The following is a 23653-nucleotide window of genomic DNA, read 5'->3' as shown; positions in this document are numbered from 1 at the left end:
GATGCAGGAAGGTCCACAATGAAGTCCATCCCAAGGTGTGACCATGGGCGCTCCCCAGTGGCAATGGGTTGTAGAAGGCCCAACGGAAGGTGCCGAGGGGACTTACTCTGGGCACAAACAGAGCATGCCGCTACATATGCGGCAATGTCAGAATGTAGAGAAGGCCACCAGAACAAACGTGAAACAGCCCAGGGCAGCTGATTCTTTCCAGGATGCCCCGCGGTCTTGGAGTAATGGTAGGTTCACAACAACCGAGTGCGCAACTCCTCAGGCACGAAACATCTGCCGTTGGGTCTCCCAGAGGGAGCACCAGATTGGGCCGACAAAATCTGCTCTCCAAGGGGAGAGGTCAGGCTGGTGCGAATGGCGGCCAGGATCTGATTTGGAGGTATGACCGTAGGTATCGATTCCTCCCTGGACAGCTCGGAGTATTGACGTGATAAGGAATCTGCCCTGACGTTCTTGGAATTACTGCCCTTCCTGGTCAGATCCGTGAGAGGCTTGGCCAGCATGGAGAAGTCCCTAATGAACTTCCGATAATAATTGGCGAAGCCCAAAAAGCACTGCAGGGAACGAGGACCACTGGGCTGAGGCCACTGTAAGACTGCCGAAACCTTCTCAGGGTCCATGGAGAACCCCTCCGCGGAAATGATGTAACCTAAGCAGTCTCCCATCCAGGTACTAACCAGGCCAGACCCTGCTTAGCCTCCAAGATCAGACGAGATCGGGCACTTTCAGGGTGATGTGGCCGTAGGCAATAACCATAGCTGGCATTAACTCTCTTGAAGATAGCTTGGAAGAAAGACTAGAAAAAAGGCTTCAAGGACTCCACTACAAAAATAAAAGAAACCCTACAGCACCTGGTATTCCCAGGCGGCCTCCCATCCAGGTAATAACCAGGCCCGACCATGCTTAGCCTCCGAGATCAGACGAGATCGGGCGCTTTCAGGGTGATGTGGCCGTAGGCAATAACTGTCGCTGAATAAGTATATATACAATAATGCGCAAACCAAATAGTAACGTGAATCAGGCTGCCAACATATCAAAGTGGATGCTTCGTGAAAAATATGTAAAAAAATGTAGCGCCAAAAAAAAGGAAGAGAAAACCCTGAGGGGGATTTCTATATAACAAAAGAGCAATCAGGTGATAGGAATCTAACACCCTCTATTGCACTGATGTAAAGTGTGCAACCGTGCAAGGTGAATATGAACACATAGACAATATTAGGCTGTACCTGTGATAGGTACCCCTATGTGGTTACCAACCTAAGTTATAACGATGTGTTAAATATTCTGGAACTGGGGTATTGTCACGTACCTGATGGGAGACTGAGATGACAAGGTCGGCCTCTCTTGTATCTCCCGCCCTGGCACCGCTGGAGATGAAACAGAGGACACCGAGGGACAGGAGGAACACGAATGCCTGCAGATGAAGACTCCGACAGCAGTAGCGGGAGGTGCGAGCCGGGATGAGTAGGAGGCACTCCGCAGGAGCAGCGACACTGGATATCAGATAAGGCGTAGTTCCTGGAAGACTTGTAGCAGGAAGTCGCAGGAGCAAGTCGCAGACACTGGGGGGTTGCCAGGGCTCAGCACAGGAAGCAGATGTGGGGGTCATACAGAAAGCCGGGTCAAGTGGAAGGCGGGCAGCGAGGTACCAAGCAGCAGGCGGTAGCAGCGTCAGGTGAATAGCCAGGATCAGAAACCGGTAGTCCGGGAATAACAGAGTTCAGGAACGGGGTCAGGGCAAGCCGGGTTCAGCAACAGGAGATCAGCAAGGTAACAGCAAGATTCAGGGTATCAGGGTACAAGCTGAAGACCAGTCAGCACTGCCTGATGGTCAGAGCTCTCTTTAAATAGGCATCAGGAAGGATCTTCCTGTCACATGATGAGCCTATGGCTCCCATTTCATCTACTGGCAAGATTGCCAGTACTTCTTCTATGGCCATTTCTTCTACTGGCAAGATTGCCAGTACTTCTTCTATGGCCATTTCTTCTACTGGCAAGATTGCCAGTACTTCTACTACGGACATTTCCCTGACACTCCGTCCTTTCCTTACATTGCCCCCCCCCCTTACGGGCAGCCTCTGGATGCCCCTCAGGGCTCTCTTTTCTGGGTGGCGTTGAAAAAAGGCTTGCACCAATCTTGGTGCATGTATGTTAGAAGCCGGTTCCCAAGAATTTTCTTCCGGGCCGTAGCCCTTCCATTTGATTAGAAACTGGGTTTGACCCCTTCTCTTCCTGCAATCCAGAACGGTTTTGACCACAAATTCCTCGTTTCCTTCGACAAGCACAGGGGCTGGGGCTTCGGGTTCACGATCAGGGAAGGGGTTAGCAATGGATCGTTTCAAGAGGGAGACGGGAAACACTGGGTGAATCCTCAAACTTCCCGGCAGGCTAAGCTCAAAGGCAACAGCATTAATCCTCTTCTTAACAGGAAATGGGCCAATGTACCTGGGTCCTAATTTCTTAGAGGGGCAAGCCAACTTTAAATTTGCAGTGGAAAGCAACACTTTATCCCCTGGTTGAAGGTCAAGGTTACCTCTCCTCCTCCTATCGAAGAACCTTTTGTTGCTTTCTTGGGCTTTAGTGATGGTTTCCTGCAAGAGTTGGTTGTTGGACCTCCAGAAGTCCAGACGATCCTGTACTGCTGGGACTGAGGATTCCTGGGGAACATCAGACAAAAAGGATGGGTGGAACCCATAGTTAGCAAAAAAAGGGGTTTGTTTGATTGCAGAATGAATAGAGTTATTGTATGCAAACTCTGCTAACGGCAAGAGAGAGGCCCAGTCATCTTGTGCGAATGATGAAAAACAACGCAGATACTGCTCCAGAGTCTGGTTTGTCCTCTCTGTTTGCCCATTAGTCTGAGGATGATAGGCAGAGGACAAACAGTGTTTAATGCCCAGAGCTTCACATAGAGACTTCCAAAATCGGGATGTAAATTGCACCCCACGGTCAGAGGTGATGTTAGCAGGAATGCCGTGTAGGCGTACAACTTCTCTGATAAAGGAAGAGGCAGTTTCCGCTGCAGAAGGGGTACCTTTCAGGGGCACAAAGTGGGCCATCTTGGATAGCCGATCCACAATTACAAAAATGGTGGTAAACCCTTCGGAAGGGGGTAACTCGACAATGAAGTCCATAGAGATCATAGACCACAATTTGTCAGGAACAGGAAGGGGTTCCAATAGGCCCCAATTCTTAGCCCTATCAGACTTATTCCGAAGGCACGTTGTGCAAGATTTAACATAGTCCCTGCAGTTTTGCAACAAGTTGGGCCACCAGAAGGAGCGCAGGACCAAATTTGAGGTCTTATAGGCTCCAAAGTGCCCTGCCAAGGGATGGTCATGGCACATGTAAAGAACTGCCGTTCGTAGGTGCTCAGGAACAAAAATGTGCTCACCGTGGTAGTAGAGCCCTTCCTTACATTGAAGATGGAGTTCCGGAGGTGGAGGATGGTTCTGGACTGCTGACTTGATTTGCGAGATGAGATCACTCTGTAACAAAAGAAAATTTTTAGCAGGCAAAATGGTATCAGGTTCAGGAGGAACCTCAGTGTCTAGGAACATACGGGAAAGGACGTCTGGCTTCCCGTTCTTAGACCCTGGCCGATAAGTAATATGGAAGCAGAATCTTGCAAAAAAGAGAGCCCATCTAGCCTGGCGGGGTCTTAGTCTCTTGGCTGTTCTTAAATATTCAAGATTTTTGTGATCGGTGAACACAAGAATAGGATGGGCCGCTCCTTCGAGAAGATAGCGCCATTCTTCCAGGGCAGACTTAATAGCGAGTAATTCCCGATCACCAACGTCATAGTTCCTTTCCGAGGTACTTAGTTTCCTAGAAAAGAAGGCAACAGGGTGAAGTAGGGACTTTGTCCCCAGTCGTTGAGACAATATGGCTCCCACAGCAATTTCGGAGGCATCAACCTCAAGAACATAGGGCAAAGCAGGATCAGGATGTCTCAAGATGGGTGCAGAAGTAAAAAGGCCCTTCAATTTTTCAAAAGCAGCTTGAGCCTCTAAAGTCCATGAGAAGGTTGTGTGTGATCTGGTTAATTGTGTGATGGGAGATATGATACCTGAAAAGTTCTTGATGAATTTCCTGTAAAAGTTGGAGAATCCCACAAACCGTTGTACAGATTTTTTATCAGTCGGGGCTGGCCATTCGAGAACTGCAGAGACCTTTTGGGGGTCCATAGCAATCCCATCCGCAGAGATAACAAGACCCAGGAACTGAATGGTGGACTTCTCGAACTCACATTTTTCTGCTTTGGCATAAAGATGGTGTTTCCTTAGTCTGTCTAGTACCTTCTTAACATGGACTCGATGACACTCAATGGAAGTGGAGAAGACCAATATGTCATCTAAGTAAACGATGGTAAACACATCAAGAAAGTCCCGAAACACATCGTTCACAAAGTGCTGGAAGGTCGCTGGCGCGTTACAAAGCCCAAAGGGCATAACCAGGTACTCAAAGTGACCAAAACGAGACCTAAAGGCCGTCTTCCACTCATCCCCTTCTCTGATTCTGATCAGGTTATATGCCCCTCTTAGATCCAACTTGGAGAAAACACGTGCTTCACGCAGTCTCTGAAACAACTCAGGGATGAGGGGTAGAGGGTATCGATTTTTAATGGTAACCTTATTTAAGTCCCGATAATCAATACAAGGCCGAAGCGTGTGATCTTTCTTTTCAACAAAGAATATCCCCGCTCCGGCAGGGGAAGAAGAAGGCCGGATAAAACCCTTGTCAAGGTTTTCGTTGATATACTTCTGTAATTCCTCAAGTTCAAGTTCAGAAAGGGGATAAATTCTGCCAAAGGGAATCTCAGCGCCAGGTAGCAGTTCAATAGGACAGTCGTATGGTCTGTGAGGAGGGAGAGTGTTGGCATTCTTTTTATTGAAAACATCTAGGTATTCATGATAGACGGAAGGCACAAGTTTAGCAGTCTCAGGATCCACAGTGATGCAGAGGAATGGTTCACCCGGGCTGGGCGTGTGAGGAAAACAGTGTTTCTTGCAATAATCAGAAGAGAAAGACACCTCCCCAGAGGACCAGTTGATGAGAGGACTGTGTGCCTTCAGCCAGGGTTGCCCTAGGATAACTGGGAACAGAGGGGATGTGATGACATCCAGACGTAGGAGTTCATGATGCCCAGAAGCCGTGGAACAGGGAATAAGTGCAGTCTCAAGAGTGACGGGTCCCGATTTAATACCTGAACCATCCGCTAGATGAACTAAAAAGCTGTTTTTCTTGGCGCACAATGGCAGTTCATGCATGGTAGCGAAGGAAGAGTCTACAAAACAGCTACAAGCCCCAGAATCCACAATGGCGGGGACAGTAAGGATCTTCCCTGAAAACTGGAGAGAAATTGGTAGTGAGGTGTGGTTCTGGCCCAGGCTTGGAGAAGCAACCATCTGAGATGGAGGAGAGGGTCTCCTACGGTGTCTTCGAGGACAAGACTGAAGGAAATGCCCTTCATCGCCACAGTAGAGGCAGAGTCTATTATGATAACGCCGAGATCGTTCTTGCTGAGTCAGAGGAGATCTCGGAAAACTGGCAGGCGGAACCTTCTGGGTGTCTTTCGGCATAGCTGCAGAGGAGGCGGGTAAAGGAAGTTTTTTTTTTTTTATTATCAAAATTTTTATTAATTTTTCAACATTTCCATTCAACAATATGTTACATTATATTACACCATTGTACAATAAACATCCTTATCTGTATCCCATCCCCCCCCCCCCCCGGGGAAATAACGAGAGGAAAATAAAAAAAATAAAAAAAGGGGGAGAAAAATTATCCCCCCCACCCTCACTTATTCCCAGCGGCTCTCTCCCCCCCCCCCCTCCATACACCAAAAAAAAAAAAAAAAATTGTGACTCCTTGGATATGAGGCTTCTAAAAAGCCATTCTATAACTTATTCCCCATTATTCCTTGTCAACCCATCCCCTAAAAACACTTTTACCAAGTGTTTAAAATCTGAGGCCGCCAGAAGGCCATAAAACCACTAATGACTTACCCCCCCCCCCCCCACTTTTTATATCCCACCCTTCTTCCCTTCTCTATTCCACACACAAACCCTGGAGAGAAAAAAAAAACACACACACACACACACACCTTATTAAGTAATATATCCCCTTCCCACCCTCTGTGCCCCCCCCCCCAGTGCCGCACAGGAATTCTTATTAAAAGCACAAAAACAAAAAAAAAAAAAAAACAAAAAAAAAGAAAAAAAAAAAAAAAAAAAAAAAAAAAGGAAAAAGAAAAAGGACAAACAAATTAGTCTCCACCCCCCCCCCCCACAACAGGCTGTCCACTTACATTTTCCTACAGCTCCTTAAATTATTCAATCTCTAGTGAGCATTTTTCCCATTCTGACCATATTTCTCTAAACTTTTCCTTTCTATCTTTAACCCTAGAAATCCATCTTTCTGCCTCCATAATTAAATTCACTTCTCTCTTCCATTCAAGAAGAGTTGGCCTTTTATCCTGTTTCCATAATCTAGGTATTAATAATTTTGCCGCATTTAATAAATGAGGCGTAATACTCTCCTTATATGATCCCATGGACCTCACTGACCCGTGGAATAGGAAGTTTAAAGGTGTTAGTTCTATTTCCTCGCGAGATAGCCTTCCAACCCAAGGGGCAATCTCTTGCCAAAATCCTCTAATCTTTGGGCATGACCACCACAGGTGGAGTAGGGTGCCCTCCTGTCCACATCCCCTCCAACACCTATTGTCCGCAAGCCTATACATCTGTGCCAATCTTACTGGGGTTCTGTACCACCTAGATAGAAATTTATAAGACATCTCTTGAATCTGTGAGCTTACAGAAGTATGGTGTGCGGAATCAATACGTTTTTTAATTTGTTGTGTGGTAAACCTGTGATTTAGCTCTCCTTCCCAGTCTCTAATGTAGTATGGTGTTGTTTTTCTCCGTGTCCCTAGGATTAATCTATACATTTGAGACAGTAAGTGTTTGCCCCCCCTAATCTTTACACATCTGGTTTCAAATATGGTAAGCGAGTTAAGAGGCCTTATCTTGGTTTTCCACTTTTGAAAGAAGCACCCTAATTGGTGGTACCTCCACTCCACCATTGGGACTGTTCCCAAGCTCTGTCTCAATTCAGATAAGGAGATCAGGGTTCCGCATGGGGCGAATTTGCCGCATGTGGTATCCCCGTCTATCCCCCATGCCTTCATTGATCCTACTTCCTCACCTGGGGGGAACCACGGGAATCCCTCCAGAGGAGCCAAGGGGGATATCCCAGGGGCATAATCTCCTGATTGATTTATTTTATCCCATATCCTTAGTGTATTATTAGTTAATGGTGACATCCATTTTGAGGGTCCTCTTTCTGTCTTCGGTATCCAAGGAGCTCCTGCTAGGTTCCTTCCTGCCATTGTATGCTCTAATTTTACCCATATTTTAGTTGAGTAATCGTGATTCCAATTTAGTATACGTACTAGTGCAATTGCCCTATAATATGATGTTACATCTGGCAGCCCCACTCCACCCTCTGACTTTTCTCTACACAAAATTTCATAGGCTAATCTAGGTCGTTTATCATTCCACACAAAGGAAACAAAAGCCTTCCGTATACCCTTAAAAAAACTCTGTGGGAGGGGAATTGGCACTGTATGTAAGACATAAATTATTTTAGGTAATATGTTCATTTTTATTGCATTCACCCTTCCAAACCAAGTTAAAAACTGCCCCTTCCATTTCTGAAGATCCTCTCTTACCCCTTCCATTAAGGTACCATAATTCAGGTCATATAGAAGTTTAGGGTCAGGCGTTATATGCGTCCCTAAGTAAACTAGTGATTTTTTATTTCATACGAAGCGATATGCTTCTTGTAGAGAGTTCTCCATACTTAAAGGTACATGGCTAGGAAATAATATAGACTTCTCCAAATTAATTTTAAAATTGGATAGGGCCCCAAACCTAGATACTTCTTCCATCAGAGCAGGTACTGAAGTCTGTGGTGTGGATAGATAGAACAACAGGTCATCGGCATATGCCGAGACCTTATGTTCATCCGGCCCAATACACGTCCCCTGTATTCCGTTATTTTTTCTTATTTTGCAGAGAAAGGGTTCCAATATCATTGCAAATAATAAGGGAGACAAGGGACACCCTTGTCTCGTACCATTGTATATTTGGAAATGGTCTGACAAGGTGCCATTCACCTTTACTCTTGCTCTCGGGGACGCGTACAACGCCAGCACCCAACCCATCACACGCTCTCCCACTTTCATCCACCTCAAAACCTCAGTCATAAACATCCAGCTAACCCGGTCGAAAGCTTTTTCGGCATCCATAGATAATATTATTCTGGGGGCTCTGTCCGGACCGTATTGCATCCAATGGGGTAAAGGAAGTTTGGAATGAACAGGCAACAAGTGGGAATTCAAGGCTTTTTCAGACTGTCTTTCCCGCAGACGACGGTCAATCTGTATAGCAAGAAGAATCAGGTCATTCAAGGAAGAAGGTGTGTCCACCCTGGCTAGCTCATCCTTGATAGCTTCCGACAAGCCGAGACGAAAATGGAAACATAAGGCAGAATTATCCCATTTGGTATCAGCGCTCCATAAGCGAAAGTCCGATACATAGTCCTCAACGGGCCTGGAGCCCTGTTGCAGGTGACTCCGAGTAGCTTCCGCTGTGTGATGACGGAAAGGGTCAGCATATAGTTGAGCCATGGCCGCAAAAAAGGAGTTCACAGACGCCAAGACAGGATCATGTTGCTCTCGAAGCCGGTGGGCCCAAGCCTGGGGTTCATCCAGCAATAAGGAGATAAGGAATCCCACTCTTGGCTCAGGGGAACAGGAAAGTTCAACATGGTTGCAAGTCACGGTTTGAGCAGCAGAATGCCTGATTCCCAAGTCCTCAGAGGTAGAAGCCAGGCTGGGTGCAAGCTGCAATTGGTCGTGAAGCTGAACAAAGTCCTTATGTAACCCTTGCACCGTTTGAGAGAGTGCGGTAACAGTCCGACAGAGGGTTTGTAGAAGAGAGACCTCCCTTTCAGACTCCATCACTGGCTGACTGGTACTGTCACGTACCTGATGGGAGACTGAGATGACGAGGTCGGCCTCTCTTGTATCTCCCGCCCTGGCACCGCTGGAGATGAAACAGAGGACACCGAGGGACAGGAGGAACACGAGTGCCTGCAGATGAAGACTCCGACAGCAGTAGCGGGAGGTGCGAGCCGGGATGAGTAGGAGGCACTCCGCAGGAGCAGCGACACTGGATATCAGATAAGGCGTAGTTCCTGGAAGACTTGTAGCAGGAAGTGGCAGGAAGTCGCAGGAGCAAGTCGCAGACACTGGGGGGTTGCCAGGGCTCAGCACAGGAAGCAGATGTGGGGTCATACAGAAAGCCGGGTCAAGTGGAAGGCGGGCAGCGAGGTACCAAGCAGCAGGCGGTAGCAGCGTCAGGTGAATAGCCAGGATCAGAAACCGGTAGTCCGGGAATAACAGAGTTCAGGAACGGGGTCAAGGCAAGCCGGGTTCAGCAACAGGAGATCAGCAAGGTAACAGCAAGATTCAGGGTATCAGGATACAAGCTGAAGACCAGTCAGCACTGCCTGATGGTCAGAGCTCTCTTTAAATAGGCATCAGGAAGGATCTTCCTGTCACATGATGAGCCTATGGCTCCCATTTCATCTACTGGCAAGATTGCCAGTTCTTCTTCCATGGCCATTTCTTCTACTGGCAAGATTGCCAGTACTTCTTCTATGGCCATTTCTTCTACTGGCAAGATTGCCAGTACTTCTACTACGGACATTTCCCTGACACTCCGTCCTTTCCTTACAGGTATACCCGTGCTCTGCAAGGGAGTCACCCACCTATGTCCCAGAAAAAATACACACTTATGTGAAGTAAGAATAATAATAAATAAGGGGTGGGTAAATCAAATCAAGACCACTACACCTTGCAAAGATAACTGTGATGTGTCAGTACATAAGTAGAAAGCAATCTAATGCTAAATATGTGAGACAAGTATGTGTTACATCTGAAACTCAAAGCATTGCAGTGTCTGTATCAAAACAGCCCAATGACAGTGTGAAATCAAAAAATTGGGTTCTGAACACAGTCCTTCAAGGTGAATGTTGTGCTAACACTCAGGTGTGTCTATTTAAAGAGACATACACCCAATCCTGCAAACATTTAGTCCTTGTGAGAAATGAGAAATAGATGAACATATGCGTTCTTCAAGTATTAGGGTGGAGCAGATATCCTCAACCAGACAATCTTCAATGTTGGACATATAAATAAATGGGTGGGTACTCTTACCAGAGCAGGTGGACCATCTAACTCACCGTACGGTGGGAGGGAAGTCAGGGCTTATATAGACCGACAGTCTGGATCCAGGAGTCCTCACTCTGATGGTCCGAACCGGAAATGGTCCCAAATATACTTGATTGTCCAGAGGTTATGTTGTGACAGGAAACACCCTGTCAATAGTTGCTCCAATCACCCCAAATCATATGCGAAAAAAGAAAAATAATAGAGGTGCTCCTCATAGTGTAAAACTATTATTTAATAGTAAAAAATTCCAATTATCACACACGTGACAGGAATGCAATAAAACCATAAAAAACTTTCAAAGTCACACGTGAAATGAAAATCAGCAAACTGGAACGATCAATCAAAAAGATAACAGCAAACTGAAAAAAAATATAGCAGCAAACTCCCACCTTGGATAGGTGTGAGGAGTGTTCCAAAAGTGTGGGATGCAGCGGAGATGCGATGGAACAATCACCCTACCGGTTTCGTCGCTAAAAGGACTTCAACTGGGGTATCTGACCGTCCCTCGCTGCTCCCCTGCATTAAATACCTGTGATCCAGATCCGTGAGTGCCCGCACCTGTTCCGCCATGCCATAACGGCGTGCGTTCCAATAGAATGGTCCTAGTTCCTCAATTGCGTTTCAGAGGCGTTTCAGAGGCGTTTCAGAGGCGTTTCACAGGTATTTAATGCAGGAGAGCAGCGAGGGACGGTCAGATACCCCAGTTGAAGTCCTTTTAGCGACGAAACCGGTAGGGTGATTGTTCCATCGCATCTCCGCTGCATCCCACACTTTTGGAACACTCCTCACACCTATCCAAGGTGGGAGTTTGCTGCTATATTTTTTTTCAGTTTGCTGTTATCTTTTTGATTGATCGTTCCAGTTTGCTGATTTTCATTTCACGTGTGACTTTGAAAGTTTTTTATGGTTTTATTGCATTCCTGTCACGTGTGTGATAATTGGAATTTTTTACTATTAAATAATAGTTTTACACTATGAGGAGCACCTCTATTATTTTTCTTTTTTCGCATATGATTTGGGGTGATTGGAGCAACTATTGACAGGGTGTTTCCTGTCACAACATAACCTCTGGACAATCAAGTATATTTGGGACCATTTCCGGTTCGGACCATCAGAGTGAGGACTCCTGGATCCAGACTGTCGGTCTATATAAGCCCTGACGACCCTCCCACCGTACGGTGAGTTAGAGGGTCCACCTGCTCTGGTAAGAGTACCCACCCATTTATTTATATGTCCAACATTGAAGATTGTCTGGTTGAGGATATCTGCTCCACCCTAATACTTGAAGAACGCATATGTGCATCTATTTCTCATTTCTCACAAGGACTAAATGTTTGCAGGATTGGGTGTATGTCTCTTTAAATAGACACACCTGAGTGTTAGCACAACATTCACCTTGAAGGACTGTGTTCAGAACCCAATTTTTTGATTTCACACTGTCATTGGGCTGTTTTGATACAGACACTGCAATGCTTTGAGTTTCAGATGTAACACATACTTGTCTCACATATTTAGCATTAGATTGCTTTCTACTTATGTACTGACACATCACAGTTATGTTTGCAAGGTGTAGTGGTCTTGATTTGATTTATCCACCCCTTATTCATTATTATTCTTACTTCACATAAGTGTGTATTTTTTCTGGGACATAAGTGGGTGACTCCCTTGCAGAGCACGGGTATACCCCAGTTCCAGAATATTTAACACATCGTTATAACTTAGGTTGGTAACCACATAGGGGTACCTATCACAGGTACAGCCTAATATTGTCTATGTGTTCATATTCACCTTGCACGGTTGCACACTTTACATCAGTGCAATAGAGGGTGTTAGATTCCTATCACCTGATTGCTCTTTTGTTATATAGAAATTCCCCTCAGGGTTTTCTCTTCCTTTTTTTGGGTGCTACATTTTTTTACAATAACTGTCGCTGGCCTTAACTCTCTTGAAGATAGCTTGGACTAGAAAAAAGCTTCAAGAACTCCACTACAAAAATAAAAGAAAGCCTACAGCACCTGGTATTCCCAGGCGGTCTCCCATACAGATACTAACCAGGCCCGACCCTGCTTAGCCTTCGAGATCAGATGAGATCGGGCGCTTTCAGGGTGATGTGGCCGTAGGCGATAACCTTTGCTGGCCTTAACTCTTGAAGATAGCTTGGAAGAAAGACTAGAAAAAAGATTCAAAAACTCCACTACAAAAAAAATAAAATAAAAGAAAGCCTACAGCACCTGGTATTCCCAAGCGGTCTCCCATCCAGGTACTAACCAGGCCCGACCCTGCTTAGCCTCTGAGATCAGACGAGATCGGGCGCTTTCAGGGTGATTGGCCGTAGGCGATAACCATAGCTGGCCTTAACTCTCTTGAAGATAGCTTGGAAGAAAGACTAGAAAAAAGGCTTCAAGGACTCCACCACAAAAAAATAAAGATAAAAGAAAGCCTACAGCACCTGGTATTCCCAGGCGGTCTACCATCCAGGTACTAACCAGGCCCAACCCTGCTTAGCCTCTGAGATCAGATGAGATTGGGCGCTTTCAGGGTGATGTGGCTGTAGGCGATAACCATAGCTGGCCTTAACTCTCTTGAAGATAGCTTGGAAGAAAGACTAGAAAAAAGCTTCAAGAACTCCACTACAAAAATCAAAGAAAGCCTACAGCACCTGGTATTCCCAGGCGGTCTCCCATCCAGATACTAACCAGGCACGACCTTGCTTAGCCTCCGAGATCGGGCGCTTTCAGGGTGATGTGGCCCTAGGCGGTAACTACAGCTGGTCTTAACTCTCTTGAAGATAGCTTGGAAGACAGACTAGAAAAAAGCTTCAAGAACTCCACTACAAAAATAAAAGAAAGCCTACAGCACCTGGTATTCCCTGGCGGTCTCCAATCCAGGTACTAGCCAGGCCCGACCCTGCTTAGCCTTTGAGATCAGATGAGATCAGGCGCTTTCAGGGTGATGTGGCCGTAGGCGATAACCATAGCTGGCCTTAACTCTCTTGAAGATAGCTTGGAAGAAAGACTAGAAAATAGCTTCAAGAACTCCACTACAAAAAATAATGAAATAAAAGAGAGCCTACAGCACCTGGTATTCCCACGCGGTCTCCCATCTAGGTACTAACCAGGCCCAACCCTGCTTAGCCTCTGAGATCAGAAGAGATCGGGCGCATTCAGGGTGATGTGGCCGTAGGCGATAACCACAGCTGGCCTTAACTCTCTTGAAGATAGCTTGGAAGAAAGACTAGAAAAATGCTTCAAGAACTCCACTACAAAAAATAAAAATATAAAAGAAAGCCTACAGCACCTGGTATTCCAAGGCGGTCTCCCATACAGGTACTAACCAGGCTCGACCCTGCTTTGCCTCCGAGATCAGACGAGATCGGGCGCTTTCAGAGTGATGTGGCCGTAGGCGATAACCATAGCTGGCCTTAACTCTCTTGAAGATAGCTTGGAAGAAAGACTAGAAAAAAGGCTTCAAGGACTCCACCACAATAAAATAAAAAATAAAAGGAAGCCTACAGCACTTGGTATTCCCACGCGGTCTCCCATCCAGGAACTAACCAGGCCAGACCCTGCTTAGCCTCTGAGATCAGATGAGATCAGGCGCTTTCAGGGTGATGTGGCCATAGGCAATAACCATAGCTGGCCTTAACTCTCTTGAAGATAGCTTGGAAGAAAGACTAGAAAAAAGGCTTCAAGGACTCCACCACAAAAAAATAAAGATAAAAGAAAGCCTACAGCACCTGGTATTCCCAGGCGGTCTCCCATCCAGGTACTAACCAGGCACGACCGTGCTTAGCCTCCGAGATCAGATGAGATTGGGCGCTTTCAGGGTGATGTGGCCGTAGGCGATAACCGTAGCTGGCCTTAACTCTCTTGAAGATAGCTTGGAAGAAAGACTAGAAAAAAGGCTTCAAGGACTCCACCAAAAAAAAAAAGAAAGCCTACAGCACCTGGTATTCCCAGGCGGTCTCCCATCCAGGTACTAACCAGGCCCGACCCTGCTTAGCCTCCGAGATCAGATGAGATCGGGCGCTTTCAGGGTGATATGGCCATAGGCGATAACCATAGCTGGCCTTAACTCTCTTGAAGATAGCTTGGAAGAAAGACTAGAAAAAAGGCTTCAAGGATTCCACCACAAAAAAATAAAAAAATTAAAAATTAAAAATAAATGAAAGCCTACAGCACCAGATATTCCCAGGCGGTCTCCCATCCAGATACTAACCAGGCCCGACCCTGCTTAGCCTCCGAGATCAGACGAGATCGGGCGCTTTCAGGGTGATGTGGCCATAGGCAATAACCATAGCTGGCCTTAACTCTCTTGAAGATAGCTTGGAAGAAAGACTAGAAAAAAGGCTTCAAGGACTCCACCACAAAAAAAATAAAGATAAAGGAAAGCCTACAGCACCTGGTATTCCCAGGCGGTGTCCCATCCAGGTACTAACCAGGCCCAACCCTGCTTAGCCTCTGAGATCAGACGAGATCGGGTGCTTTCAAGGTGATGTGGCCGTAGGCGATAATCATAGCTGGCCTTAACTCTCTTGAAGATAGCTTGGAAGAAAGACTAGAAAAAAGCTTCAAGAACTCCACTACAAAAAATAAAAAAATAAAAAATAGCCTACAACACCTGGTATTCCCACGCGGTCTGCCATCCAGGTACTAACCAGGCCCGACCCTGCTTAGCCTCCGAGATCAGACGAGATTGGGCGCTTTCAGGGTGATGTGGCCGTAGGCGATAACCATAGCTGGCCTTAACTCTCTTGAAGATAGCTTGGAAGAAAGACTAGAAAAAAGGCTTCAAGGACTCCACCACAAAAAAATAAAGATAAAAGAAAGCCTACAGCACCTGGTATTCCCACGCGGTCTCCCATCCAGGTACTAACCAGTCCCGACGCTGCTTAGCCTCCGAGATCAGACAAGATCAGGCGCTTTCTCGGTGATGTGGCTGTAGGCGATAACCATAGCTGGCCTTAACTCTCTTGAAGACAGCTTGGAAGAAAGACTAGAAAAAAGCATCAAGTACTCCACTACAAAAAAAATAAAATAAAAGAAAGCCTACAGCACCTGGTATTCCCAGGCGGTCTCCCATCCAGGTAGTAACCAGGCCCGACCCTGCTTAGCCTCCGAGATCAGACGAGATCGGGCGCTTTCAGGGTGATGTGGCCGTAGGTGATAAACATAGCTGGCCTTAACTCTCTTTTTTTTTTTATAATTCTTTATTTTATGTATATTTTTTTTTCACAATCAAAAAACAATCTCTTCTGCATCATATATACCTTAAATTGGGTAGCGACCATTAATCTAACCATTTCCAGCGAGAGAGTGACCTTTACCAGACAAGGGAACTATGGGAAATTTGTGAGAATCTGGGGACCCTGGATGAGGACTGTGGGAGATCCCTCATGGAGGGACCTAGCGGCGAAGATGCCCGGGCTCATTGAGATGTCACCTCCTCTGGCAACAAGGGATAACTACAGTTTAACTGCCCAACCGTCTCCATAGCGGTGACCTCTGGGGGAGGGGCCTAGATAGAAGGCTCGCTGGCCAGACTTTTCTCGCCAATGACTCATGGAGGTAGTGGGGTTAGCAGACTGACCCGCCCATTTCCTAAGCAAGGAAACGACGAGGGTGGCACGCTTCCTAGGATTGGGGGAGGGAGGGGGAGGGAGACACAAGGGAATAGACACAGGGGGGAAGAGTAAAAGGCAGTTGGCTCCCCTTTATCTTACTTTAAATTTTTCTTTTTTTTTCTTTTCTTCTTTTCTTTTTTTCTGTGGGTTAACCGCAATTGCACACTCTCCCCTCATGGCACAAGGTCGTTATTTGTTATACCATTTTTACTTTGTAATAATGTTCACTGAACCTGTCAATCATTGAACCAAGAAAAGCAAATAAAAATAAATGATATAAAAAAAAAAAAACAGGCCCAACCCTGCTTAGCCTCTGAGATCAGATGAGATCGGGCGCTTTCAGGGTGATGTGGCCGTAGGCGATAACCACAGCTGGCCTTAACTCTCTTGAAGATAGCTTGGAAGAAAGACTAGAAAAAAGCTTCAAGAACTCCACTACAAAAAATAAAAAAATAAAAGAAAGCCTACAGCACCTGGTATTCCCAGGCGGTCTCCCATACAGGTACTAACCAGGCTCGACCCTGCTTTGCCTCCGAGATCAGACGAGATCGGGCGCTTTCAGGGTGATGTGGCCGTAGGCGATAACCATAGCTGGCCTTAACTCTCTTGAAGATAGCTTGGAAGAAAGACTAGAAAAAAGCTTCAAGAACTCCACTACAAAAAATAAAAAAATAAAAGAAAACCTACAGCACCTGGTATTCCCAGGCGGTCTCCCATCCAGGTAGTAACCAGGCCCGACCCTGCTTAGCCTCCGAGATAAGACGAGATCGGGCGCTGTCAGGGTGATGTGGCTGTAGGCGATAACCATAGCTGGCCTTAACTCTCTTGAAGATAGCTTGGAAGAAAGACTAGAAAAAAGCTTCAAGAACTCCACTACAAAAAATAAAAAAATAAAAGAAAACCTACAGCACCTGGTATTCCCAGGCGGTCTCCCATCTAGGTAGTAACCAGGCCCGACCCTGCTTAGCCTCCGAGATCAGACGAGATCGGGCGCTTTCAGGGTGATGTGGCCGTAGGCGATAAACATAGCTGGCCTTAACTCTCTTTTTTTTTTATAATTCTTTATTTTATGTATATTTTTTTTTCACAATCAAAAAACAATCTCTTCTGCATCATATATACCTTAACATCCATATTTCACATCAACTAAACATCTCTTGGTCCTTATATACCTTTCTTCTTTCTTTGTTTTCACCCTCTCAACTCTCCCTTACACCAATTCTACCCCTTGCGTGGTCTTGCCTCCCCCGACCTCGCCCAACGGAGGAGCATTCCACCCAAAGGGAGTAATATTTCCCCCTCATTCCCCTCCCCAATCCCTCGCAAGGAAAAAAAAAAAAAAAAAAACAAGATTATTCCTCTCCCCCCCTCAAGGATTCTGTTCCCTGTATTCAATACATGGAGTCCAGGTCCTCCGGTACTCCTCCTCTCGCTCCCTCAGCCCCATAGTGAGATTTTCCATCAGCTGAATCTCTGTTATTCTACTAAGCCATTGTGTCCTTGTTGGAAGTGCTGTACTCTTCCATAGTATTGGTATACAGGACTTTGCTGCCGTAATCAAATGCCTTAACAGAAACTGCTTATATTTTTCCACAGATAGTGGGATGTCATATAATAGAAATGCTGATGGTCTGTCTCCGAGATTCACCCCAGTAATTTCACGGGTTGTATCCGAGACCATTTTCCAAAATTCTTTTAGTTTTTGACAGCCCCAAAAGATGTGTATCATAGTGCCTTCTTCTTTGTGACATCTCCAGCAAATGTTTGAGACTTGAGGGAAAATCTGATTTAACAATGTTGGTGTCCTGGGATAGGGCAACAACCAAAAAAAAAAAAAAAAATTAAACAGTGATCAAATAAGTCCCACCAAATGGGCGGGGTGAACTCTACAAGCAGTGTGCAATCTGAACTGTGAAGGTGGGTGATCTGAAAAAGGTTAACACTATGCAGCAAAATCCTTATAAGGAAATAAAATAAACATGGAAGTACAGTTATCAAAATAAATGTCCAAGATTGGTACTAAAGACCAAAGGTAAGTGATCCCAACACATAATAAAGGGTAAAAATCCAGTGAAATCAAGTGCAAATACAAATCTCGCATCCAAAAAGCATATATTTAAAGGTGCAGTCCTTGATAGCTGTGAGTAATAAGTGATGAGAAACCAGGAAATCCAATATTTCAGAGAAGAGCAAGCTTCGGTGCGCACACCTCTAGTGGTATGGAATGCTCACCTCAAGGCCATAGCACGGATAGCCTGGATACCACTCAGGGTGTACTCAAAGATCCAGCAGGATGAGGGCTAGCTGTAGTCTCCACATTAAATGACCATATTGGAAGAAACAAGAAAAAGATATGGCGTAATACTGGAAGCAAGGGTCTAAAAAACGATCAGTCACATGCACATGCACTCACATGGAGGCCGTGAGCAGTGGGCCTATCTCCTACGAACGGCGAGTTCGTGCGACCCAGTCTGAGATCTTGATTGTATGCTGATCCTCTCTCTTTGGCCTCCACCTAAACATTCACGGATACTGGCACTAAATGCTCAGCAGGTATAGATGGGCAAAGAGAGAAGAAGGCACATAGTACAGTTCCGCTTCAAAAGGTATTTAATAGAAAAACATAAAAAACTCACATTTAAAATGTCAGAAATATCCAAACAAAACGAGCAGCGAGCTCATATCTCTCTCTTCAGAGTGTGTGAGGTCTGGTACTTCCTGTCCCTACTAGTGGCGTCATGTCACATGACTTCATCAGGGGATAGTGATGGGAGTACTGAAGGATCTTAAATAGGCCGTCAGAATGTCTGCAAACATGGGTGTCCGTCGGCCATTTTCTCGGAGCCCATAGAGAACAATGTCACCGCCGTCATGGATTAACATTGGAACACAGTTGGTGTGCAGACAGTATGTATTGGCGTATAAATCAGCAAAGAGGATAAGATATGGATTGGTAAGCTATTAAAAACATGAAAGGAGAAGTTTTAAAGGACGGATGGTGACAACACTATAGGCATGGAAGGCGCTGTGTCAAAACACTGGATGGCTGACCAGTCGAGACACAGCTGCCAGGTGCATTATAATAGTTTGTAACTATTCTGGAAGCCGAACGCTAAACTGAATGGGAGAGACTTAGTTAACACTGAAGACGCCATACAATGGATCATGTATGGGATATGATTAGGCTCTAAAAGATAAAAAAAATATGTGTAAAAAAGGGATAAAAAAATATGGATAAAGGGGCGTTTCCACGTATGGGAGGGGGGGGGGGTCCCAGTCGATGAGCCATTTCAGACTACTAGCATGTAAAAGAAGAGAAGACCGAGTCTAATATGTGGAAGTGCTAGAACCCACACACTCGACATATGGTGGGTGTACATAGGTGAACAAGGTAACATATTGCCAACATATATGGGTAGCAGCTTGAGAAATCTAGTGATGGAAAAACTAGCTATTGGATGAGTCAAACTCGCACTAGTGAAACACTACCGGTGAGAGGATGATAAAGGGAAGGAGAGGACAAAGCAAGAAAGGCTCTCAGAAAAGTAGGGATGAGGGACTAAAAGTCATTTAGAAAGCAGTTCAGATCAAATTCTATATTTAAGCCTCTGGGAACAAAGGTATCCATATTATATATGTATTTAGCACTTCCACATATTAGACTCGGTCTTCTCGGTCTTCTCTTCTTTTACATGCTAGTAGTCTGAAATGGCTCATCGACTGGGACCCCCCCCCCCCTCCCATACGTGGAAACGCCCCTTTATCCCTATTTTTTTTATCCCTTTTTTACACATATTTTTTTATCTTTAGAGCCTAATCATATCCCATATATGATCCATTGTATGGCGTCTTCGGTGTTAACTAAGTCTCTCCCATTCAGTTTAGCGTTCGGCTTCCAGAATAGTTACAAACTATTATAATGCACCTGTGTCTCGACTGGTCAGCCATCCAGTGTTTTGACACAACGCCTTCCATGCCTATAGTGTTGTCCCCATCCGTCCTTTAAAACTTCTCCTTTCATGTTTTTAATAGCTTACCAATCCATATCTTATCCTCTTTGCTGATTTATACGCCAATACATACTGTCTGCACACCAACTGTGTTCCAATGTTAATCCATGACGGCGGTGACATTGTTCTCTATGGGCTCCGACAAAATGGCCGACGGACACCCATGTTTGCAGACATTCTGACGGCCTATTTAAGATCCTTCAGTACTCCCATCACTATCCCCTGATGAAGTCATGTGACATGACGCCACTAGTAGGGACAGGAAGTACCAGACCTCACATACTCTGAAGAGAGAGATATGAGCTCGCTGCTCATTTTGTTTGGATATTTCTGACATTTTAAATGTGAGTTTTTTATATGTTTTTCTATTAAATACCTTTTGAAGCGGAGCTGTACTATGTGCCTTCTTCTCTCTTTGCCCATCTATACCTGCTGAGCATTTAGTGCCAGTATCCGTGAATGTTTAGGTGGAGGCCAAAGAGAGAGGATCAGCATACAATCAAGATCTCAGACTGGGTCGCACGAACTCGCCGTTCGTAGGAGATAGGCCCACTGCTCACGGCCTCCATGTGAGTGCATGTGCATGTGCATGTGACTGATCGTTTTTTAAAACCTTGCTTCCAGTATTACGCCATATCTTTTTCTTGTTTCTTCCAATATGGTCATTTAATGTGGAGACTACATCTAGCCCTCATCCTGCTGGATCTTTGAGTACACCCTGAGTGGTATCCAGGCTATCCGTGCTATGGCCTTGAGGTGAGCATTCCATACCACTAGAGGTGTGCGCACCGAAGCTTGCTCTTCTCTGAAATATTGGATTTCCTGGTTTCTCATCACAGCTATCAAGGACTGCACCTTTAAATATATGCTTTTTGGATGCGAGATTTGTATTTGCACTTGATTTCACTGGATTTTTACCCTTTATTATGTGTTGGGATCACTTACCTTTGGTCTTTAGTACCAATCTTGGACATTTATTTTGATAACTGTACTTCCATGTTTATTTTATTTCCTTATAAGGATTTTGCTGCATAGTGTTAACCTTTTTCAGATCACCCACCTTCACAGTTCAGATTGCACACTGCTTGTAGAGTTCACCCCGCCCATTTGGTGGGACTTATTTGATCACTGTTTAATTTTTTTTTGGTTGTTGCCCTATCCCTCCATATCCACACAGCGCAGTTATTATCACTCATTTCATTTGTTTTCATTTTTGGCTGGGACCAATTTCAGGTAACTGCAGCAGTGCCCCCTAGGTTTAGAATATCGATAGCGCGAGAGCCCTTCCATTACAATGTTGGTGTCCTATACCACCTTGTCAAAACTTTATAACCCCCCTCCTGATATCTAGATGCTATTGACACCTTATGCGTGAATAAGAATATCTTATTTTTCTGTTTCTCTGAGAACTTTATACCCAGATCTCTTTCCCACGCCTGTATAAAGACAAGTTCTTCTGGTGCATCTGACTCGATCAGTAAATTATACATATATGATAATATATGTCTCATTGGTTCTCTTTTTAAACATATTTCTTCAAATTTCGATGGACTCCCTATTTCTTCCCCTCGAAGTTTCAGAGATCCTATGAAAGTTCTGAGCTGATTTCGTCTCCATAAGTCTAGTTCTTCCCCATATGCCTTCTCCATCTCCTCATTATTCATCACGTGGTTACCTTTCATGAAATGCGTCAGTCTACTAAATCCTCTCCTTCTCAAATTACTAAAACATTGGTCCTTTAGACCTGGCTCAAAGCCTGGATTACCCAAGACGGGTGTCATTGGGCCGATACATTTCAACAGCTTCATTTTCTTCCCTATCCTTCTAATAACTCTGAGTGTAGCACTTATCATTGGGTGTTTTTTTGCAATCTGAGGTATATTAATCTCAGCTATCCACGCCATGCCTTCTAGGGGGATGTTACTAATCTCCCGTTCCAAATTAACCCATGGTTTGTCCTCCTGATGTGTACACCAATCCACTATTTGTGCTAGGTGTGAGGCATCATAATAACCCATTGGATCTGGGAGTCCCACTCCCCCTCTTTCTTTTGGCAGAGTCAATATATTTCTCCGCACTCTCGCAGATTTTGCTGCCCAAATAAACTTAATAAACCTGGATCTCAAGTCTCTCAGAAATCCCGACGGTATTTTTATGGGAAAGGTCTGGAACAGATATAGTATTCTTGGCATCACATTCATTTTTATTATGTTGATTCTGCCAAACCATGAGAAGATCTCTTTATCCCATTTTTGCAGATCGAGTTTAATTTGTTTTATCAGGGGTACAAAGTTTAGTTCAAAAACTCTGCTTAACTTACATGGGATCTTAGTCCCCAGATATCCCAAGTGGGAGTCTGTCCATCTAAAAGGGAAATTGACTGCTAGTTGTTGCTGCAATCGAATATCTACCTCCACTCCCATAGCCTCTGACTTGTTATAGTTCACTTTGAAATTTGACATTTCCCCATATTTTTTTATTTCCGCTAGTAGACATGGTAATGACGTTACTGGGGAAGTGATCGAGAACAGTAGGTCGTCGGCATATGCTGCCACCTTATACTCATCCCCCTTACCCCGGATACCCCTGATATCCGAGTTAGCTCTTATAGTTCTCAGAAGTGTTTCCAGGGTAAGGATGAATATAATGGGGGAGAGTGGGCATCCTTGACGCGTTCCATTCTGAATAGGAAAAGGTCCTGATTTTATCTCATTGATTTTCACCCTCGCTGAGGGGCATGAATAGAGACTTGAGATCCAGTTTTGCAGACCCCTCCCCAATCCTATGTGTTGTAGTAAAATTTTTTGAAAACCCCAATCCACCCTGTCAAATGCTTTTTCCGCATCTGCGGATATGAGAACTAGTGGCTGTTTGGATTGCTGAGATAAATATATAGTACTTAAAACTCTTTGAGTATTTTCTCTGCCTTCTCTGCCCGGAGTGAATCCTACCTGATCCGGGTGTATCAGGGCGGGGATATATGTCAATACTCTATTGGCCAATATCTTCGCCAATATTTTTAGATCAACATTTAGCAAAGATATTGGCCGATAGCTGGCACACTGAGCAGGGTCCTTCCCTTCCTTAGGGATTACTGCTATTTCCGCCATTATTGTTTCCGCCAGCATCCTCTGTCCCTCTCGAATCGAGTTAAAGGCCGCGATGAATTTAGGAGCCAGCTTCTCGGCGAAAGTTTTATAATAGCGTAGTGTATACCCGTCGGGGCCTGGTGCCTTACCCATCTTTTTTTGTAAAATTATTTTTTTATTAAGTTTTCAAAACACATATACAATAGCAGGCCACATATGTGACCAACATTGACCGGTTAAAACACAGAGACCGGTGTAAAGAACCCAAACATGACAAAAACTGAAGGGGGGGAAAAAAAAAAAAAAAAAAAGGGGGGAAGGGGGGGGGGGGAAGGGGGGGGGGGAAGAGGGGGGAGGGGGGGGGAAGGAATGGGGGGACCAAAATGCTCACATTGAGCCCCGTCAGCAGGTGCTGAACGGGCTAGGATGGATGGAAATGACGATATGGGTCAGAGCACAACCGATCCCCCCCCATACAATATACCTGAGACTCTTCTACCTACACCCAGCTCCAGTGCCAAATCCAAAGACGTATGGCCCCATTCTCTCCCAAGGCGCCCATCCATAGCATTAGCTTACCCCAAGATCCTCCACAGACCTGAATTGTCCCCCCTATGCG

General features: G+C 45.2%; 13 non-coding genes and 6 pseudogenes across 13 annotated transcripts; all 19 read right to left on the bottom strand.

Annotated features, from left to right (window-relative positions):
- Window positions 1–848: 848 nt before the first annotated feature.
- Window positions 849–967, bottom strand: LOC120912329 (annotated as a pseudogene).
- Window positions 968–12315: 11348 nt separating this feature from the next.
- LOC120912151 lies at window positions 12316–12434 on the bottom strand. The gene has a single exon (XR_005742909.1). It is a non-coding gene; the product is annotated as a 5S ribosomal RNA (ribosomal RNA).
- A 97-nt stretch (window positions 12435–12531) lies between these two features.
- On the bottom strand, window positions 12532–12649 carry LOC120912265. Its single transcript, XR_005743020.1, has one exon. It is a non-coding gene; the product is annotated as a 5S ribosomal RNA (ribosomal RNA).
- Window positions 12650–12749: 100 nt separating this feature from the next.
- LOC120912267 lies at window positions 12750–12868 on the bottom strand. The gene has a single exon (XR_005743022.1). It is a non-coding gene; the product is annotated as a 5S ribosomal RNA (ribosomal RNA).
- A 91-nt stretch (window positions 12869–12959) lies between these two features.
- On the bottom strand, window positions 12960–13068 carry LOC120912417 (annotated as a pseudogene).
- Window positions 13069–13159: 91 nt separating this feature from the next.
- LOC120912283 lies at window positions 13160–13278 on the bottom strand. The gene has a single exon (XR_005743038.1). It is a non-coding gene; the product is annotated as a 5S ribosomal RNA (ribosomal RNA).
- A 100-nt stretch (window positions 13279–13378) lies between these two features.
- LOC120912152 lies at window positions 13379–13497 on the bottom strand. The gene has a single exon (XR_005742910.1). It is a non-coding gene; the product is annotated as a 5S ribosomal RNA (ribosomal RNA).
- A 100-nt stretch (window positions 13498–13597) lies between these two features.
- On the bottom strand, window positions 13598–13716 carry LOC120912182. The gene has a single exon (XR_005742939.1). It is a non-coding gene; the product is annotated as a 5S ribosomal RNA (ribosomal RNA).
- Window positions 13717–13817: 101 nt separating this feature from the next.
- Window positions 13818–13936, bottom strand: LOC120912341 (annotated as a pseudogene).
- A 100-nt stretch (window positions 13937–14036) lies between these two features.
- LOC120912240 lies at window positions 14037–14155 on the bottom strand. Its single transcript, XR_005742995.1, has one exon. It is a non-coding gene; the product is annotated as a 5S ribosomal RNA (ribosomal RNA).
- A 91-nt stretch (window positions 14156–14246) lies between these two features.
- Window positions 14247–14365, bottom strand: LOC120910757. Its single transcript, XR_005741564.1, has one exon. It is a non-coding gene; the product is annotated as a 5S ribosomal RNA (ribosomal RNA).
- A 116-nt stretch (window positions 14366–14481) lies between these two features.
- LOC120912087 lies at window positions 14482–14600 on the bottom strand. The gene has a single exon (XR_005742847.1). It is a non-coding gene; the product is annotated as a 5S ribosomal RNA (ribosomal RNA).
- A 101-nt stretch (window positions 14601–14701) lies between these two features.
- On the bottom strand, window positions 14702–14820 carry LOC120912052. Its single transcript, XR_005742815.1, has one exon. It is a non-coding gene; the product is annotated as a 5S ribosomal RNA (ribosomal RNA).
- Window positions 14821–14920: 100 nt separating this feature from the next.
- On the bottom strand, window positions 14921–15039 carry LOC120912289 (annotated as a pseudogene).
- Window positions 15040–15139: 100 nt separating this feature from the next.
- Window positions 15140–15258, bottom strand: LOC120912410 (annotated as a pseudogene).
- Window positions 15259–15357: 99 nt separating this feature from the next.
- Window positions 15358–15476, bottom strand: LOC120912105. Its single transcript, XR_005742865.1, has one exon. It is a non-coding gene; the product is annotated as a 5S ribosomal RNA (ribosomal RNA).
- A 920-nt stretch (window positions 15477–16396) lies between these two features.
- On the bottom strand, window positions 16397–16515 carry LOC120911927. The gene has a single exon (XR_005742695.1). It is a non-coding gene; the product is annotated as a 5S ribosomal RNA (ribosomal RNA).
- Window positions 16516–16615: 100 nt separating this feature from the next.
- Window positions 16616–16734, bottom strand: LOC120912340 (annotated as a pseudogene).
- A 100-nt stretch (window positions 16735–16834) lies between these two features.
- On the bottom strand, window positions 16835–16953 carry LOC120912134. Its single transcript, XR_005742893.1, has one exon. It is a non-coding gene; the product is annotated as a 5S ribosomal RNA (ribosomal RNA).
- Between the last annotated feature and the right edge of the window lie 6700 nt (window positions 16954–23653).

This window comes from Rana temporaria, chromosome 8, assembly GCF_905171775.1.
Source record: "Rana temporaria chromosome 8, aRanTem1.1, whole genome shotgun sequence".
NCBI classification, from domain to species: domain Eukaryota; kingdom Metazoa; phylum Chordata; class Amphibia; order Anura; family Ranidae; genus Rana; species Rana temporaria.
The sequence above is the reverse complement of the archived record's forward strand: the minus strand, read 5'-3'. Positions and strand labels throughout refer to the sequence as shown.